The sequence below is a fragment of the Chroicocephalus ridibundus genome, chromosome Z, assembly GCF_963924245.1.
Source record: "Chroicocephalus ridibundus chromosome Z, bChrRid1.1, whole genome shotgun sequence".
Taxonomy (NCBI): Eukaryota; Metazoa; Chordata; class Aves; order Charadriiformes; family Laridae; genus Chroicocephalus; species Chroicocephalus ridibundus.
Window position 1 is genome coordinate 46,298,953 of NC_086316.1, and position 19,007 is coordinate 46,317,959.

The 19,007-nt window shown below is 41.5% G+C and overlaps 1 protein-coding gene across 4 annotated transcripts in view; it reads right to left on the reverse strand.

Moving 5' to 3' along the window:
- Positions 1 to 17,783, reverse strand: part of PIP5K1B (phosphatidylinositol-4-phosphate 5-kinase type 1 beta) — a 114,267-nt gene extending 96,484 nt beyond the window's left edge. The window contains exons 1-2 of one of the 4 annotated variants that reach the window (XM_063320529.1): positions 17,449 to 17,783; positions 14,318 to 14,534 (exon numbers count right to left, since the gene is read on the reverse strand). The gene's annotated coding sequence lies outside the window, so the exon portion shown is untranslated. The other 3 variants (XM_063320531.1, XM_063320532.1, XM_063320533.1) reach the window with 3 other exon arrangements.
- Between the last annotated feature and the right edge of the window lie 1,224 nt (positions 17,784 to 19,007).

The window sequence follows — 19,007 nt, forward strand, 5'->3', positions numbered from 1 at the left end:
ACACACCCTTTCTTTTCCTGTCATTATACCACGCAAAATGGATCAGAGATTAAAGAGAACAGAGAATGTAAGGGTTGCATGCATAGTATTTTCCTTCTTTTAAGTCACATACAAGTTTAATTACAGGCCCTGAGAGAGAAATACAGGATATCGCTATTGTGATTTACCTGCATTTACATCTCATGGCCACAATTTCAACAAATAGCATTCACGCTTACAGCAGTTTATAATGACAGATGGAGCCCACCTCTTGTCCTTCTGTATAGACCTCAGCCACACGCTGTTCTGTTGCGAAGCCCCAACACAAAGCACCATACACAACATGCACTGCTTAAGCCCTCTGTTCCTCGTCCCACAGAGGGGACACCATGCAGGAGCCTGCATTTTTCACACTGTGCCTCATCCTAGACACGATGACATAATTCCTAACTACAAATACGCCATTCATCAGGTTTGTTCCTTCATGTGAAATTGATAAAAAGTGATTTTGCAGAGTGCCATTTCTTATTCAATGTCTGGACTATCTTGTCATTTCAACTGATCCACACTCCCGCTAGACAATTTCTAGCATAATCTCTAAATTTCACCACTAAACTATACTAATGCTGTCAGGATAACTTGAAAGACATTTCTTTTTTTCCAGTTTGCAGCTTGTTGTTACATAATTCTTACCAGGAAAACATGTATTTGCTAACAAAGGAAAATATACACCATGATTTTTCCCCCCACCCCAAACACTCTGCATTAAATGAAATCCATTAATATTTTTGAACATGAATATAGTCCATAAATACATTCCAAGTAGACTTTTTGCAGAAGACACTATTTTCTCAGTGTTAAATTTGAGATGTGAGTCCAAGAACTGCCTTTGCAGCTCATTAAATCAACGTCATTTTGACTATATGCTGCAGAATGTGAGATCCTGTATGAGCAAGCTTCATCACTATATTCTTACACTCTAACTTTGTCACTGAACACACTTTCCCAATATAGTTTCTTCCTATCACTTGGCACCGTGCATCATTATTTCCATAGGCCTGTAAAATTTGCAAAAATGCAATGATAATGCCAAGACTGACTAAGTTAATGATGATCAGTCCACAACCACTCCCTTGAGGTGGTTTTTTTGATATTTATAAAATAATTAGGAACAAGTTTAAGTGACTCAAAAATAAGAGAAGCAATATTGGTTCTGAAAAAATGTTTATTCCTTACTTCCTGCATCACTATGGCCTTATAAAATTACTCTGACGCTTAGCTGCTTGCAGAACCAGGCCCTGTTTAAAAAAAAGTAAGCAGAAGTACCTATGTCACAAACTGAACAAAAACCTCACCTTTACTGCAATAGCTGCAGAACTATCCACATAGAATAGAAACAGCACAACTAATCCCAAGGAAACTGAATAGGAAACCACCCCCTTCTGAAATTCCACAGTTTTGAGTGGTCTAAAAGGGAAACTACTTGAATGTTTTTATTAGCTGTAAGTACAAAGACAGGCTTACACATTAAACTTCCTTTTCATGATAATTTCTTGCATACTATGCCATCAACAATTGCATCTTCAGATAAGAAACAGGTACATCTCTTATGGAAAAATAATCTGTATTCTAGTTAGACAGCTGTCGTGGTTTGGCCAGATTGGCCAATCAGAACGACAGATGGCCCTCCCCTCCTCTCTTCAAAGAGAGGAGAGGAAGAGATAAGGAGATTTACGAGTTTAGAAAAAGAACTGAACTACTTTCATGAAAATAATAATAAATAAGGAAATAGTAAATAATAATAGAATAATAAAAATAAAATTTAAAAAAGTATACCATGTATACACAACCATATCCAGCTCCCAGGATGATGACTGGGTCACCAGCAGGCACAGGGAAAGTCCCAGACTGCAGTCAGCAACAGACAGGAGCTGAATTCTGGATCTGGAGTCAGGAATGCTCAGTTCGGGATCAAAGGCAGGCGAACAGACAGGGTCCTCCTCAGACATCAGCCATTGAAGAAAGAGACTTGCTCCTTTGATCCCTCAGCTTTTATACTGAGCATGATGGAGATGAGATGGAATACCCTGTTGGTCAGTTTTGGGTCACCTATCCTGCCCGCTCCTCCCTGCGGCTGGGACGCCTCTATGCTTTTCCGCTTCCAACCCTCTAATGGGGCAAACAGCAAAGTTAGCTGACCTTGGTTGTTATAGCAATAAGTATAAGCAAGAGCCTCTGTGCATACCATTCCTTGGTATAATCAGGTGTTGTCACTCTGAGAGTGAACAGTGTCTGAACAATATGCTGTTAATTTCAGAGTTTAATCAGTTAGAAGAGGCCCAGCTAAAAAGTAAAATTACAAAACAGAAAATTGGTTCTGTTTTACCTCAAACCAGGACAACAGCCGAGAACCTGGAGCCCACATACAGGACAAAAACATATGTCTAATCATGTAAGTACAGAGCCTCTGACATTGTTATTTTCTTTGCAGAAACACGTCATAACACTCCTGCCACTTTCCTTATTCCTCACATTCAAAAAATGGAAATTATATACAAACCACATTACTGCAAGGATCAGCTGTATTTTAGAAGCGCTATTATGGTAGCTATTGCCTGTTTTGACTTTGCTTTGGAAGAAATTGGACTGCCAAAATTAGAGTGCATTCTGAACAACCCAGAATCACTAAATTCATGAAGGGCAGCTGATTTAACCACCCTGTTCTGCACTGGGACTTTAGCAGATTTGTGGTTTCATTCCTTCAGGCTCTTGTAAACATTCATGTAATATGGAATTGGCTTCAAAAATAATACCAGAAACCTTTTTTTTCCTGCCCTACTGTATGTGTATTTGTTAACTCTGTTGGTATGTTTCAGAACAGTTGCCTCATCAGTTTTCCCCTCAATCTGATTTTTCAAATAGCCACTTCTGCCTCATCAATTCTTAAGATGTGAGTTTCAGCTGGGTTACCACTTATCATGCCATAGACAAGAGCAGCAATGAAGAGGGCAGCACGCTACCTTTCAAGCTACAGAGTTTGAGGTAAATGCTGCAAAAGAGGTTTTATTTGCTTACTTATACTAAGTGCTAATTGTCCATAAAACATCTAATGAATGCTAATACATTATTTTTTTTCTAAGTGGAAGAATCTTGCAGTATATACAGAGTGAAATTTATCTGATTTCCCATTTCAAGGAATTTTTTAATAGTCATGAACTTAAAATCAATCCAAAAAAGTGAGACAGGTAGTCGAAGACTACTTCACTGTTCAACTGACATCCCTGTTTCTAACATCTATTTGATGGGGCATAAGCATCAGCAACTAAAATTTTAGGAGATACTGCTATGTCCCTGTACTCTCCAGAGAGATCAAGCCACTTAAACTGTAGGCCATAACAGATTTTGCTAAATAGGTACAGTCAACCTGATTTTATTTTAACATAGTTATTTCAAAGTAACCACACATTTTGTGGAATGAGTCATCAGTGACCCCTAAAGGGGTGATTTTAAGATTCATTTAGATTTAGACTCATTTAAGATTCATTTAGAACTTCGAATGAACTGTAATAAAAATGTTCACCTGAAAATTTTGTTCCAGTCAGGAAGAAGGGATTGTTACAGCAGGTTTATAGCACCAAAAAAATGTTTACATTCAAAAGAAGGGGTAAGAGGAGAGGGGCACTGACAGGATTCGAAGTGTTGCAGGAGAATCAGGCCTAAAAATAATGTAGTTCTTGAGTTTCCTTTACAACAAAAAATGCTGTTACGATACCATATAGTAGCTGCCTAGGCTGCCTGGAACAATAGTAGAATATTTACATTTCATCAAGATGCCCATTAAAAGAAAACAATGATGTCAAGTTTGAAGCTGTGAACTTTCCACATGCTTCTGTTATTTTTCACTCCATAATATATCACTTTTGGTAAATGCACATCTCAGTTATGTTTAATTAGTTATTAAGAACACAATAAAGTAGTATCAATCCAGTGTCTTCTAGTCTGACAAAATTCAGACCTCATTATTCTTTGTAAAAGTTACTTTTACTATATATTTACATACACACAAATAAAACTAGCATTTATTCTTATATATATAGTGCCCCTCTTCTCCCCTAATTTAGGGCATAAGTAGTGAAATTCCAATGTATTTCACATCTAACATAGGAGCCAGGCTACAGAGATCTCTGTAAATGACATCCCAAACAAGTATATTGTGCAAATCTCAAGAGACTACGGAAAACGCAAAACAGGAGAGGTAGGTCCATCACTCCAAAACATCACCTTGCTTGCCTGAGGGTTTAGTTCACTGAAATGTTTGCTTTCACTGCAGAGAGCCCTACTCTCTTGAAGATAAAGTAAATGAACAGATGGAAGATCAAGAATGACATTATAACTTGCCAACATCACTGCTGGCTTTGCTAATTATTCAGTGAATGCCAGGTCTGATTCTCACCTAGATGCATACAATTCCATGAGTCAAAAGAACATATATGGCAGAGTAAATATATTCCAATACTTTATAGGCACAAATAAAAGGTCACCTAATAGAACACACGGAATAAAATACATTGTCAAGGTCCATTAAATAACATAGATGCTGCATAGTGTCAAATCTGAGTCTGTGTGCTGTGGGAGTTCTTAAAAGCTCTACAGCACAAGCAGGTTCCTCACAGCCTGCGTTTTCTTACCATGTTATACAGACAGGTAGGTAACAGGCGGTACAGTGACAAGCCACAGGAAACATGCAAGGTGGACAGCCGCCCTCATCAAAAGACATTACAGCTTCCTATACTTAGTACACTGTATTTCTTCTTTTTTCAGTTAGCCCTTAAAGGAACAGCTCTTCCAACTTTTTTTCTTCAGTCCTTAAGAGACTCATGCAAAGGGCTCTCTCTCACTTCTGCCAGAAGAAACTGCAGGAACTCAACAGCTCTCATGGTGCGAGTCCTAATTTTTCTCCTCCTATCCCAGCTTTTAAGTGACAATTTGTTGCAGACTCTTGCGTTGAACTTGACAACCTAAGTGCAAGTTTTCGATAAGTAAAAACTTACTTAGCCCAGGCCTTATATATTGAACTTCATGAAATGTTTTTACCTTTAGTGTCTTATACAACAAATCTACATAACCAGATCTGAGGTTACAAGAACCAGCTGCAGCTTGCTGAATTACTCATTTCCACGTACTAGCTAGCTTTCATTCTTCAATAAAATGCAGTTGCATTAGATGTGCTCTATGAAATTCGTGACTTTACATTTAATTTTAATGGCAAAGACACAGTATCCAAGAAATGTCATAGAAGTTATAAGAAAACCAAAGAATTTTACTCGTCCCCTTTCCAAGTTTGGGAGTACTCCTGCAAATCCCATCCTACAGTACACTACTGCCATACTACCATTCTCACTTTGCAGATACATACCACACAGTATTTCTCAGAGTTTGCAAAGCACTTTCTAAATACCATTTACAATTGATAGGTGGAAGCAACAAATTCACAGAATTGGTGTTTATACTGAATATTTCTGAGGTCCCACAGAAGGACTTTGCCCCTGCATCTCTGTGTGTCAACAGCTGCATCTTGTTTCAATTAGCAGAAGTACCACCAAAACACCTAATTCAAAAATTGTTTGCTCCCAAACCGTTCCAGCCTCATCTTTGCTGCTTCTAAATGTAGTAGTCCCCACTGTTTCAAATGTATTCTGCACAAAAACATAAGATAAGCAATACTAAATGAGCTCTGCATGCAAATGTAGAAGTATTTAACGTGGTTGCTACTGCAACAAAGTTTTAACCCAAGCAGTTACTAAATTCCAGTCAGAGGTTCATCACTAATATCCCTAGAAATTATTGCAAATGGGAAAACTGAGTCTCATTTTTCACTATGCCTACTTACTTACCCCCCTCAAACAATTTCATAGAGGTTTTCCAGCAGTTCTCATATAATTTGTGATACTTTAGCACAATATTACAGCGTTGCAAACACCAAGAAAAATGTTTACACTTCGATAAGTTAAAATCCTGAAAGAAACTTGCTGTCCCTGTAATTAGACGTAAAGTTTCAGGCTAAATTTGTTGTGCTTTGAAGGTCTATGTAAAAATCAAGACATTACTCAACAGCAGCCAACAAAAATATCCTAAGGCATCTTTTGTTTTTAACTCAACTTTTATAATCCGCACCTCTCACCGTGAACTTTATCATCATTTGCAGGTACAGCAAAGTGAAACTAAATTCTTCTACTAATGTCATGCTGTGACCAAAAAACCCCAAAACCAAGCAAACAATTTATAAATTACTTCCTACCACAGTCTTTTATTACACATCTAGCTTCAGCTGAAGGCAGCTGAAATTGCCACTGGTATTTTAACCTCCAGTTTAACCATTCCAAACAGACAATGTGCTTGTGTGCTTTCACATTTGCTATAGCTAATGATGCTATCCTGGTATTGCACATTAAGCCAGACATGTACCCACCATTAATAAGACAGATCAGGCTTGCATGGAAAAATAAATTAGAAGACTGAAGAAATTTCAGATCATATTTGTTAGCTGCATAAATTCAACTCACAGTTCTGTAATATCTGTATTAACAACATATGAATAGGCCAGATAATTTCAGATTAAAATAAACTGTACGTGATGATTTTAGATTTAAGCTCTTCCTTGAGCCCCTTCCAACCACGGGGAAATCCCCTTGAGTTTTGCCAAGAGCTATGAACTGCTTGACACTACAGTCTCCCATCGACTTCCAAGGCCTCTCTGACCACAAAGTCTGCCTGCCACAGGGATGCAGTGATAAATAGGTAAGATTCAGCTCAAGTAAGAACTGCAATAATGCCATCCATGGAAAAAGTTTTAAAGAGATTTTATCGTAATTGCTGTGGTGTATATTTCTGAAATAAACCACTCACTCCAGTGTTTTGGTAGTCTGCCTCAGGGCAAGGAAAAAAAATTAAATACATCAGTCTGCAGCATCTCCCTTTTGAAACGCAAATGTACAATCAAAACTAGATTATGACCTGGCAATATACAATATTATTTAAAATAATGAAGTTAAGCGACTTAACTTCCAATACACAAATAATACAGATGCTACTTTTATTACTGCAACTCTCACTAAATGCCTTAATTTAATAAAAAGATGTTTGTTCCTAACCCTTTTTATTTTTTTCAAACAGAACATTTAATTACTCAAAAACAACCTGATGCAAAAAGAGCAAAACATGCAAAGCTACACTTCACTGTATAATATCACATCGCAACCACAGAGACAGGGTAGTCCTCCAAACACAGGTGACTTTCACAATTCATTTAAGTTAACCATAGACCCAAACCAGCCAGAGATTATGTACATGCATTAGTTCTTTATATTACATGCACCCCAGATGCTTATCTCCTAGCTACCTGTCATCTGCATCAACACTGCATTGATGTCTCCCTTCTGCCAGCTGTGTCCTGGGGCACATCTACCCAGACCATTGTGCCGCAAGACTGATTTAGGACACCAGAAAGACTGCCATTGGGAAGACTGCTAGCAAGGGACAGAGGGGTGCCCACATAAAAGAAATGTGGGCAAGTATAGAAAAGGTGTGGCCAAGTAGAAGCCCCATTCCAATCTTTGCATTAGGGCAAACACCTAACCTTAGCAGGGCCTTCCCTTGCTCGCCCAAAGAATACCCAGGCTCAGATCTCACCACTTTGGTTCCTACATGTGTCAGAGGGAGAGGCAAGAGGATGACAAGCCTATGCAGCAAACTGATGAAGGGAACACAACCAATGGGACCATACAAAAGGGTCCCATTTAAGGGATTAAGTTTCAATATTCTGCGGTCGCAGATCATCACTTCATACAAAACTTGGAACCACAATTCAAGTGGTAAAATGCAAAGGGCAATTCTGAATGACAGATAGTCTGTGCAAGGTGTGTGGACAAACTGGGAGGAGTCAAGGCGAGTGCTAAAGGTAACGGCACTTAGTAATTGTGCAGATGTTCATGGCTGCTTACTAGTTAATGATTGACCTCCACATGAGGTCAAACGGCTGTTAAAAAATTATTTTTACATCACAGGTAAATAAATTCAAGCACAAAAAAATATGAGGTAGGATACTTCTATGATGCACAACTGCTTTGGGGCTCCAAAGTCACACTCTGATCACAAATGCACTTAAACTACAGTAATCTTTCTTGAGCAGGTTCAAAGACGAGTTCTGCAGTACACAAGTACTATAGGGATCTTTACACAACTTTTTCTCTGGGAAAACTAGGGTAAAGAGGGTACCCTGCTCTCTGACAGTCAGCTTAACGTGTCAACCTTCAGATGCATTTTCCACCCTGTAGAGTTCCTGTCACCTCTGTGACATAAAGCACGTGAAGCAGAAAGAACAGGTTCAAACACTGAAAAGACTTGTCAAAATAAACTCAGAGGTCAGTAACATTCAAGATATGCTCTGTTTGGGCTTTAGTACAATGGAGTTCAGATCCCAAAGAAATCCAGATAAATCTAGAAACTGGAGTCCCCAGAGACAGAGCAGACTACGGCTCTTTTCTCCTTTCTAACATTTCTAACTATTCATATAGTAAGGAAAAAAACTGCTAAGGTACATTGCTGAAACAATTTCCTTTCTTGGTGTTGCAAGGTACATTCATCTTGCAATACAATCAGCCTTCCCACAGTAAGCATATTATATTTTAAAACTAAGAGTGAGACAAGTGCATGTTAGAGACCGCCCTTTACAACCAAGCCTATACAGAAAAGGAAAAAAGTGAGAGTACTAATGAGCAATGGAATAATTAGTTTAATGACTTACTGGATTGCTACAGGAAAGAGGAAGTTAATTGATCAGTTCAGCTGCTAACAGAAGGCAATAATCTCAATTTGAGAACCAGTAACTCTGAAGAGTGGTTCCAAATGTTTTTCTTTTACCCTGAAGTTTTGTATGCTCACTCTTGTCTAATTACAGCACAACAGGATGGCCTGTGCTCATGTAATAATAACAACCTAGTCTAAGGTAAGGAGACATAAATGAGGGAAATGCTGCCATCATTGCAGGCTATATAGGCTATAGGTGACCCAAAAGTATTCATTCACTGCTCAAAACCTCTGGTTTTGCTTGTCTGCTACAAACAGCTAGTCAACTAACATAGGCAGTCCTAGGTGTGGCCTGTCTACATTAACACTTCAGGCTCCAAATTAAGTGTATGCAAACCACATGATAAGAGTCATACCTCGGTATACACCAACACAACAAAGGTTGGTATATTCTCTAGCACGATAATAACCTAACGAAAGAGAAGCAACCTGGTAAACCTTAAACAAAGGCATGGGACAGCCTTATAAAATACACTGTCTAGCTAGGCACTGGTATGTTTCTTGGATATTTTGCATGAGAACACCGCGGTACACTGAGTCTGCTGTTTAACATATGCACACAATTAAAATATTTCTCCACAGACAGGTCAAAATTACTTGCCCATGTTCTATGTAATTCCAGACAGAGAGCTTGTGACTGAAATAAGATTACAGTTTACAATACTCTAAGACTTAATTAAAGTTTTGAGGGCTAACAAGTAGGACACTCCTCCTACTATTGGAGTTTCTCTTTGCAAATGCTGAAGCATAAGACTTTGAATAAAATATCCTTAAGAATACATTTCAGATGTGAAGCAATACATGAACCATCTTAATCTAAATATTTATAGTTATAAGCTACTCATTCTTTAGTCCTGGCTCTGAAAAACTGTATTTTTAAAAAAAATACAAACAAATGTTGTATTTAGTTAGTTAGAAATGTTAGTTTAACAGTGAACATTTTAGCAGATATTCCTACACAAATGAAACAAAAGCAATTTGCCATTCACATTTCCATTTAAGAGGTCCTTCTGATTTTCTATTGATTCTGATTATTTTATTGATGAGATCTGAAACTCTTCTCTTCCCAGAATTAGTATCATTAACTTTTTCAAAATTCATTCTTTCATCAAGTTACAACTGAATTTTAAAAGGTATCTTAAAATTATAGAGATAATTACACATTATTTGTGTTTTAATTTTAGGTACTTCTAATATCTCATACTTTAATTCCATTACTTGCACATCAAGCAGTAATATTCTACATGCATTTTTCTGCCTAGAAATCAGATGTTAAACTGCCTCTTAGACAATGTCACCTCTGCTTTCTGCATACTCTTAGAATTACCATATTGACAGTACTGAAGACTAAAGTAGTCCCAGCAGCATCACATCTCTGTACAGGATCACCAACACACATTTCAGAGAAGTCTAACAACCAGAGAAAAAGTGATCATGAAAGACTATGATTCTTACTCAGCCACATTCCCAGTAGTTTCAAATTATTTCTAAAGACCAGCAAAACCCCACAGCAAAGTAAGGTTCCAATTTAGATTTCTATTGCCACTCAGAAATACATACTAATGTTCTTTCCATTTGAAATACTATAGTGATCTGTGAATAGCTGGCAAAAGGTTTATAGTGTAAACAAAACCTGGTAACATGAAATGTACATGTATCATTATTTAATGAGATGATGTGTTACATCATCATGTTTGTATTAAAACCAGAAGTTGTGGAGTCCCATGAGAAGGTTTTCTGTTTCTTAGCCAAAAACCTCTTTGTAATATTTCCCTTGTTTCTGTGTTGAACAAAGTGACTGAACTTGGTGGGATACCTCTCTTCCCTCCCAGGATGTTCTACCACCACTCCAAATGTGAAAGTTTCTTTTCCTCAAAGTGCGTGCAAGGTTTAGTGGGGAATAAAGGGCTGAAGTACCAGCTCCTCAAAGACTTCTGCGTGTGCCTGCCTTCATGCACTGTGATATACCTTATATAATTATCCATACTGACTTCCATACCTCTCAAAATCAAGCAAAACCCCCAGTTCTGGCAGAATCTGAGTACTCCAGTTTGATTTAAGGGTGTGCTCCTCCATGCAAGGTAAGCCATGGGCCTTTTTCTTTACAGACTATTTATACAGAGCTCTGAGGGGTCTTACACAAGACCCCTCAGAGCCACAGAAATACTGCTTTATCTCACTGCAGCCTGGAGGGATGAGTAAGAGACAATCCCGACACCACAGAAGTTGGGACCACCCTGTCTACTGCCTGAACAGACTCACATAAAACATCCTAATCAGTGCCTGCAGGTGTGAATCGACTGATTATGCTTTGCAATACGAAGAGGGTAAAAGTGCAGTAATCTTTACCTTGACTCATAAGCCAAAAAACCTTACTGCCTGGCAACCTGTCCATCAGCCAAGAAGGTAAATTTTCACCCCTCCATCCTCACATAAACCTTTCCTAATATGGTCAGCCAACACATGGGAGCAAAAAGGCTGAACACTATTATTTATTGCCTCAGCAATACTTTTTTAGAATTATGCATACAAAATATTTGTATATTCAAACAAATCAGTACACAAGCCCTCTCAAATTTGTTAGGCATCAGAATGAGAAGTGCATGCTAAAGACAAAGGCCCATGACACATCTGACACGTCCTTACTGGAGCTCTGAATGTCAAACTTGACACTGAAGTAACTTTAAATAATAAAGTGATCCAAAAAACGTTACTCAGATAGCACTACTGAAAATAAAGTTCAGTGTTCTTACCTGGGACGGTTTTGGTTCTTTTCCAGAGGTTAAAAAAAACTCTCTGTCCTACTGTTATCAATGACTGGCAGGCAAGCCAATTGCATACCACTGCACATGCACACCTTCCTACCAAGGAGGAAGCACCCGCAAGCCGTGTAGTGCTAACTGCCACACTGTAAACCTGGGCATGGTTTCATACAAATATTGCGTTACTCTCAGGCAAAAAGCCTTGACTCCTGACACATCGAAACTGAGACTTTAATTAGGTACAAAGGGAAAGAACATCTGCAGAACCTTTCAAGGTAGAAAGTTAGCTTAGCAGTATCCAAGGAATCCCAGAGTCTTTCCATTTAGTTCAATCACCCCCTGAAGATTTTCATATATAGCTGTAACACAAAGCACATGAATTTCTAAAATCCTTTTTAATAATCCTACTACTTTACAGCTTGGGTTAGGAACGGTACTTAACCATGAATACTGCTCTCTTGACCCAAAAGAAATATTTTCATTAATCTTCTAACTGGAGATAGGCAGCAGTGGTGGCTGCAATGGATTTTTACATTACCCAAATAAAAACTTCGCTGCTCCCCATTTCTCTGGGTCTTGAGTACTTAGGATGGTTTATCAAGAACTTAGTTTGCTGGGGGGAAAAAAGCAAACAAGGAAAATGCACTTCCCAAATTTTCTAAGACCACAAATTACAAACCGTCCTCCAAATCAGTCAGCGATCAGCAGAAACCTTTAGTAAGCTTAAAAAAAAAAAAAAAAAAATTAAGACTATTTAACACACAGCCTGTGACCCTACAGTTGCCTCAACAATCATCAGTAATGAGCAAACCACAGTGTGATCATGCTATCTCATGCAGTTAGTCCTCTTCATGAACTGAAAAAAAAGCCAACTTTAGATTTGGGGAAGAAAGAACAGTTTGTAACGAATCCAGGAGGAAGCGCTTATCGGTTCTTGTGGTCTTGTGGCTAATGGCAGGAGACTTCCCAACAGTTTACATAACTAAACGGGAGTGCCATTCCAGCACTCGGAAACCGTTCTACACATGCCAATCAGCAAGAGCAGCAAACTAACACAGGACAGAGCCAGCACAGGCTACCAGCCCAGTGGCGGCTCTCATCAGCTTGCCACCCTAGGTATCTCCCTGCTCCCCCAGCTGCTGCTGCTGGGAGTAGGAACACTGAGACTGAGGGCGCGACAGACAGACCCCTGCTACAATTAAGCTATCATTTAGCTGCACGGATGTACCCTCTGGCATTTAGCTGACTCACACTGGTACCCAGGCCAAGAACTTCTCATGAAAACAAACTCAGCAGGAGAAAAAATCAAATATTTTCCCAGATAGAGAGGGACGGGAAGTTCTGGGTACAAAACAGCCTAAGGAGAATCCAGCCTGTTCACCCCCTTTGCAGACACAGGTCTGCCCATAGGCGTTGCTGCGCAATATCTCATGGAAACAAGAGAAAAAAGCCCTCGTGGGCACAGAAAGTAAAACTATGATGCAGACTGGGGATGTGGTGGGGGCAACAGCTGTTGCAATCAAGCAACAAGTTTATCTCTCTTGAGTAGATTACAGGAACACCAACAGCAATCTCACATACATTCTCAAGAGCAAAAGAAGGTAACAGGTCTTAATCTACCAATTCAACTTCTCTTCCACCTCTCCACTGCCATTTACACACCCCACAACTCCACAAATGGTCATACTAGCAAACTGCATCAGTGAAAGGGTCAGCTGAAAAACAGCTGCTCTCCACACTGATTTCTTTTGTTCTTGCAGATTTCTTTTTAACCCAGATCAGTTCAGTGATCCGATATTATCACAAAGCCTCACCAACGGTTGTGCAACCACAACCAAAAAAGTGGCAAACTGCCATAACAGCTGTAGTACTTTCAAGTCACCTTTGGTGCTAAAAGCAACATCCCATTAAACTGCAATGCTCATCAAGCTATAAACTTAAATGCTAGCAGTTTCCTTCAGTTCAAATGGCACAGCTACGCCACTGAAGATTACAAGATTTAATAACTGCATTTGTAAATTTCAGCGATATTTCTACTATTGAGTGGTATTCAATTTTTTAAGTATTTGTGTAATTGAACCATCTTTGTATTTGTGTCCATTATACTTAATGGAGAGAGGATAAAAACCATCTTATTAACACTGGGCCATGAGCTGCAGGCATGCACTTCTCACACAGCATTGGACAAATCTTTCAGCCTCCGTGTCTCAGCTCCAGGGTGTGTAACACAGGTGTTCCCTGGAGTCAAACAGACATTTTAAAAGGTGCATCACTTACAGAATTTGAAATACTGCAGTAACAAGGATCACATAAGAAACAAAGGGTATCAAACACAGGAGGCTGGCCGGGCGGCACGTAGTCACACAAGACATGAATCTCGAGACATCATCCATCACCTGCTTTACTAGACAGAAGCGTCCTATGGCTATGCATGTGCACAGGAGCACACAAAGTTTTACAACTAACTTACTTCTTGACTGCGATGCAGATCATAGCCATGACATACTGAAGAAACTAATGCTAGCTTACTATTAGTTTTTAAAAACCTTGTATTTCAAAATACAAAACACAAGCACATCTGGACAATGGTGATGGTGAAAATATACAAGGCATTTGCAACACCTACAACTTCCCCCTACTTTGCTGATCACAAATAAAGCAACTAGTTTTACAGCAAGGAGGAAATAAAAGTAAAACGGTAGATATTGTACCTTGCAACAGGCTGATAAGATTTTCTAGTTCACAACTGGAGAATGAAGAGGGAAGGTAAAGGATGGGATTTCCAGCTCACTGAGGGAGGACTTGAAGTTTCTTCTTCACATAAAGGAGAAAAAGCTGTTTCTGGACTGTACAAACGTGAAGAATAAGACAAGATGCATGACCTCATAACCGCAGCAGGAATCTGCGATGACAAATCAGACACTTGATCTATTTAGGGAAAATAAAATTCAGAATATCAGTGGTGTGAGTCTACAACATACGGGTACAGTACAAATTGGATTCGAACACAAAATACACTAAGAAAATGAAGAATGGTCCAAGCTGTACCTAACACTGGATGGCAAGGAAGGCATAAGGACCCTCTTCCCAATCCCTGCCTACCACTGTCAGTAAGACTTTATTTAGAAAAGCGTTACACTGCATTTAACTTGTGCAAAGTTTGCTATTCAGTTCAGTTTTGAACACTACAACATATACCAAGCTGCTCATCTATATGCTTCTAAATGCACATTTTATTTCACCTGATTAGTGAAGTTTGCTTTTTAGCTTCCACAGTTTATAAATTTCAACTACAGCACCATACAATTACGGGCAGTAACAAAGTAACCACACTGCAACACCAACAAGTATACATTCTGCAACCATTCTGCAAGACAAAGGCTTATGCTGGCTCTCAGCAACTGTTAGCACAGCACCTTAACCTGCAGGTGCTGAAAACTGCACAGAAGCTGTGCCAGCTCTTATCTCCCCTTAAAACCACATAGGAGCTAGGGGCGGAGAAGGAGCAGCAGCGCCTTACGAAAAGCTGCCCAGGTCCTAAGGAAAGGCTGTTGCCAGCTATTGTCACAAAGTAGCCGAGAACACCAACATGCTTAACGTTCCTTGATTATCCGAGCATAAACACATGGAATAGGCACTGTACACATGGAGCTGCCAGAATCGGTGAGCATGTTTTCAACACTATATGGATCACATTATGTGAGCCATAGAGAAAGTATTTTTTATAGTTTCTAGACCATTCTTTTAGTGTCAAAAGTGAAAAAAGAAAATTCTTAGCTACCTACAGGAGAGATAAGAAACAAATCTGAAAAATAAGAAATCAACATTATTCCACAAACACAGGCTATTACAGAGAACCGTGTAAGCATATGCTGATTTTTAGGCACATGTTTCAATTCTCCTGATATCAAGAAGACCTAAATACATAACTAAAGATTATAAACAGCCCTAAACTAGCACCAGCAGAACTCAGTGAAAGAACACTCCTGCTGTTTTTAAAGGTTTGAGGATCAATTCCTAAACTTAGAACATGATTTTCCACTCCCTGTTTTATCTAATTGGGAGAGGGGAAAAATCCAGGAAAAGATGAACTACAGTAAAATAAAAAGAGTGAAGAGGAATGTTTTTACAATCACGGTCTATTTCTCCCTCAATATATTAACTACCAGAAACTGACCTTTAAAAAAAATTTAAAAAATTGTGTTCAATTTTGGTTTTTGTGAATCAATTCTGAGATGGCTACAAGGCAAAAAAGTACATTAAGGATGGGAGAAAGTATCTCGGTGGAGGAAGAGATGTGATAAATTAAGAATTATTTACGTTTTTCAGGTTCTGGAAAAGAGTAACAACTACATTAGGCATTCATCAGACTGTGTATTCTCTGCTTTGAAGATCAAAGAATTTTGAGGGACCATTTAATGAACTTTATTAAAAAGGATCTCTACCATAATAAACCATAGGATAAACATCCTATAAATTTACATTGAGACATTAAAAAAAAACAGTGGGTGCTATAACACACATTTGCTAATTCCCAAACGGCCAATGCTCCTTATGTTAAGTTCATTTTAAGGAGAGTTTCTGTGGTTTTAATTTTGATCTGAGTCCTCCTCCACCTTACAGTATCCAAATGTTAGCTCAAAACATTTACATAAATACATAACTCCCTCACAAAACAAGAGAACAAAACCACCGCTTCTTCACCTTAAGCAATATCCTTTCAGAAGCAACATGAAACAAGTATATTTACATTTCCTTTGGGAGAGTTAACATCCTCACAAAGTTTTCCTAAAGCAACAGCATCCACCATAGCGCCGTTTTAAAGACGCAGCATTAAAAAGGAAAGGAGCCGGGGGGGGGGGAAGAGGGGGAGGAAAAAGCTGGGGGGGCAAGGACCCTGATCACCGAAGCAGTGTATTGGAAACATCGCTACTTTAGGAAAGCCACTTCATGGTACTGAGGGGTAACTTACTATTTAAAGAGCTTCCTGCTGCCGGGCGCTATTCAGCGAAACCAGCATCTTGGGCAGAAACGCCTCAGCCCTCCCCAGCCCCCAGCGCGCCCGCGGCGGCGAGGAGTCGCCCCGCGGCGACCGGCCGGACCCCGCGGGGATGGGCTGCCGGCAGCTCCAGCGGCTCCAGCAGCCGCCGCAGAGTTCCACCCTGGAACAGCCAGCGCCGAAGGCACGCAGGAACAGACCCCTCACACGCTGTTGGGGCCGGTTTGGTTTGTTTTCTTTTTTTTTCCCCCCCTTAAAAAGCTACAGTCCCACAATTTAGAGAATTAAAAAGAAGTTCACAGAAACACCACCACAACCGCCCCCCCAATCCCCAAACCAAACAAACTCAGAAAGACCAGAAACGAGGCGCGTTTTCTTTCTGTCAGCCCCTCAGGCTGCAGCCGCCGCGGCCTCGGGGCTCCCCCGCGGGGACGGGAACCGCCGCCGCCGGGCCCAGCTCAGCACCTGCCCGGGGCGCCCACCGCCCCCCGACTCGGCGCCGCCCGGCCTCCCCCTCCGCTACAGGGGGGGCACACCACACACGAAACAACCCCAAAATTTAAAATCAGAAAAATAACAAAAACACTGGCCAGCACGCGCCGAAGCCCCCCGGCTCCGCGGCGAGACCGCCCACCCCACGGCGCGGGGGGAACCACGGCAAGAACAGAGACTCCGCACACAGGGATGTACCCGCCGGCAGTCTGGCAGGGCCTCCAGCGAGGCGCTCCCCGGAGGCCTCCTCCCCCCTGCCGCCTGCCGAGCCCCCCGCCGCCCCGAGGCCGGACCGGAGGACCGGGCTGCCACCCCCGACTCGCCCGGACGGCAGCTCCGCAGCTCCCTCACCTCCAGCGCCGGTGTGTGTGTGTGTCGGCGTGAGGCGGAGCGGCGCGGCGGGCCGCGGCCCAGGCCCCGCCCGCGAGCCGGCTCCTCCCGCCCGCTCCGGGGGCCCGGTGCGCGGCCCTGGCCGTCCTCCCCACCCCACAGCCCGCGGGCCGGCGTCCCTCTGGCCCGGGCTGCCGCCTCTCGCCCTGTGTTTGCGGGTGTCGTTTGGGGCACCGCGGGGGCCCAGGGCGGGCGAGCGGCCGGTGGGATTGGGGCTCCCGGGTCCCCCGGGAGACAGAGCTGCCGGGGTCATGAAGGGCTGCGGGCTGCTTGGGTGTCCACGGCCGTGGTGGAGCATGGAAATGTGACAGCAGCTGTTAGCCCGTTTGTGGCAGGAGGGAGTCTGCCTCCCCGGGCTGTGAGCCCGGACCGAAGGGTCGCCGTCTGGTGCGGGCTTCGCTTCCTTGCCTTCTCGTTTGGTTTCGCCAGGATTGCACGCATTGGTTGCACATGGGCTGCGAGTAGTTCCTCTCACACGGAACTAACTGCTGGGCTGGGCCAGCAGGAGATGGGTCTGCCCTGAAGCAGGGCTGCATGAGAACTGTCATTGCCCTGCCTGCCCACCTGAGCACCCCCGTCTGCGCTGAGGAGGCCAAAACCCGCAGCTGCTAATTCTCCACAACGTCATGTGCTTTCTGTGTTTGAGTTTTGCAGGCCTCAGGGAGGCATTGAGGAGGACAGTGAGGAAGGCTATAAATCAGTGCAGGTGAATGAATGTCGAAGGGAAACCGAGAGAACAAGCGTGCAAAGATTTTCTGCTGAAGAAAATGGGGGGGTTGGGAGGACCACATCCGAAGAACTGCTGTGTCCAAGGGAACATCTGTTCCGCAGGGGCCTTAGCTCTTCTTGGGGGTAGAGTGCTGGGGATGCAATCCTGCCACACAACCCCAAGGCCGCACAGCTGGCTGTGCCTGCTCACTGCTCGAGAATGGTTACAAACCCTTAGGATCTGCTCAGGACCTTTTTATTCCTGGTAGAATAGACTAGTCCCAAGCTACATAAGATGAGTGTGTAATGGCTGTGCATTTATAGCTGTAATTACTGGTATTGGATACGCTGACTCATGCACGTTGAATTCCAAGTGCAGAAGGAACTATTGTATGCGTGCATGTGTTAAAGAGAAGAAATCACGTAGCATTTCAATGTGCTACTTCCATTTTGTTCCATTTTGTTCAAGGTCCTTGCTTCACTGTTTTTATCTGCCATGGTATTTATAACAAATGATATCAGAGCAACTACATCATATGTTTACTCAAATCAATGTGCAATAGTCACACCACTTAAATGACGATGGCTTCCCTAGGTCAGAGCTGCAAGAGAGATCTCTGGTAAACTAGCTTCTGGTCTCATCTCCTGATGTTTCAATTTCTGCTTTTCACACCAGTAGTAGTACAGTGGCTCATATATACCGCAGTCAGATGTGCCATCTGGCTCAGCTCTGAATCTTTAGAGTGAATGACACTTTCTTAATGTATTCAAAATCTGCAGCATTAACTAGCTCATGGTGATATGAGTATTTG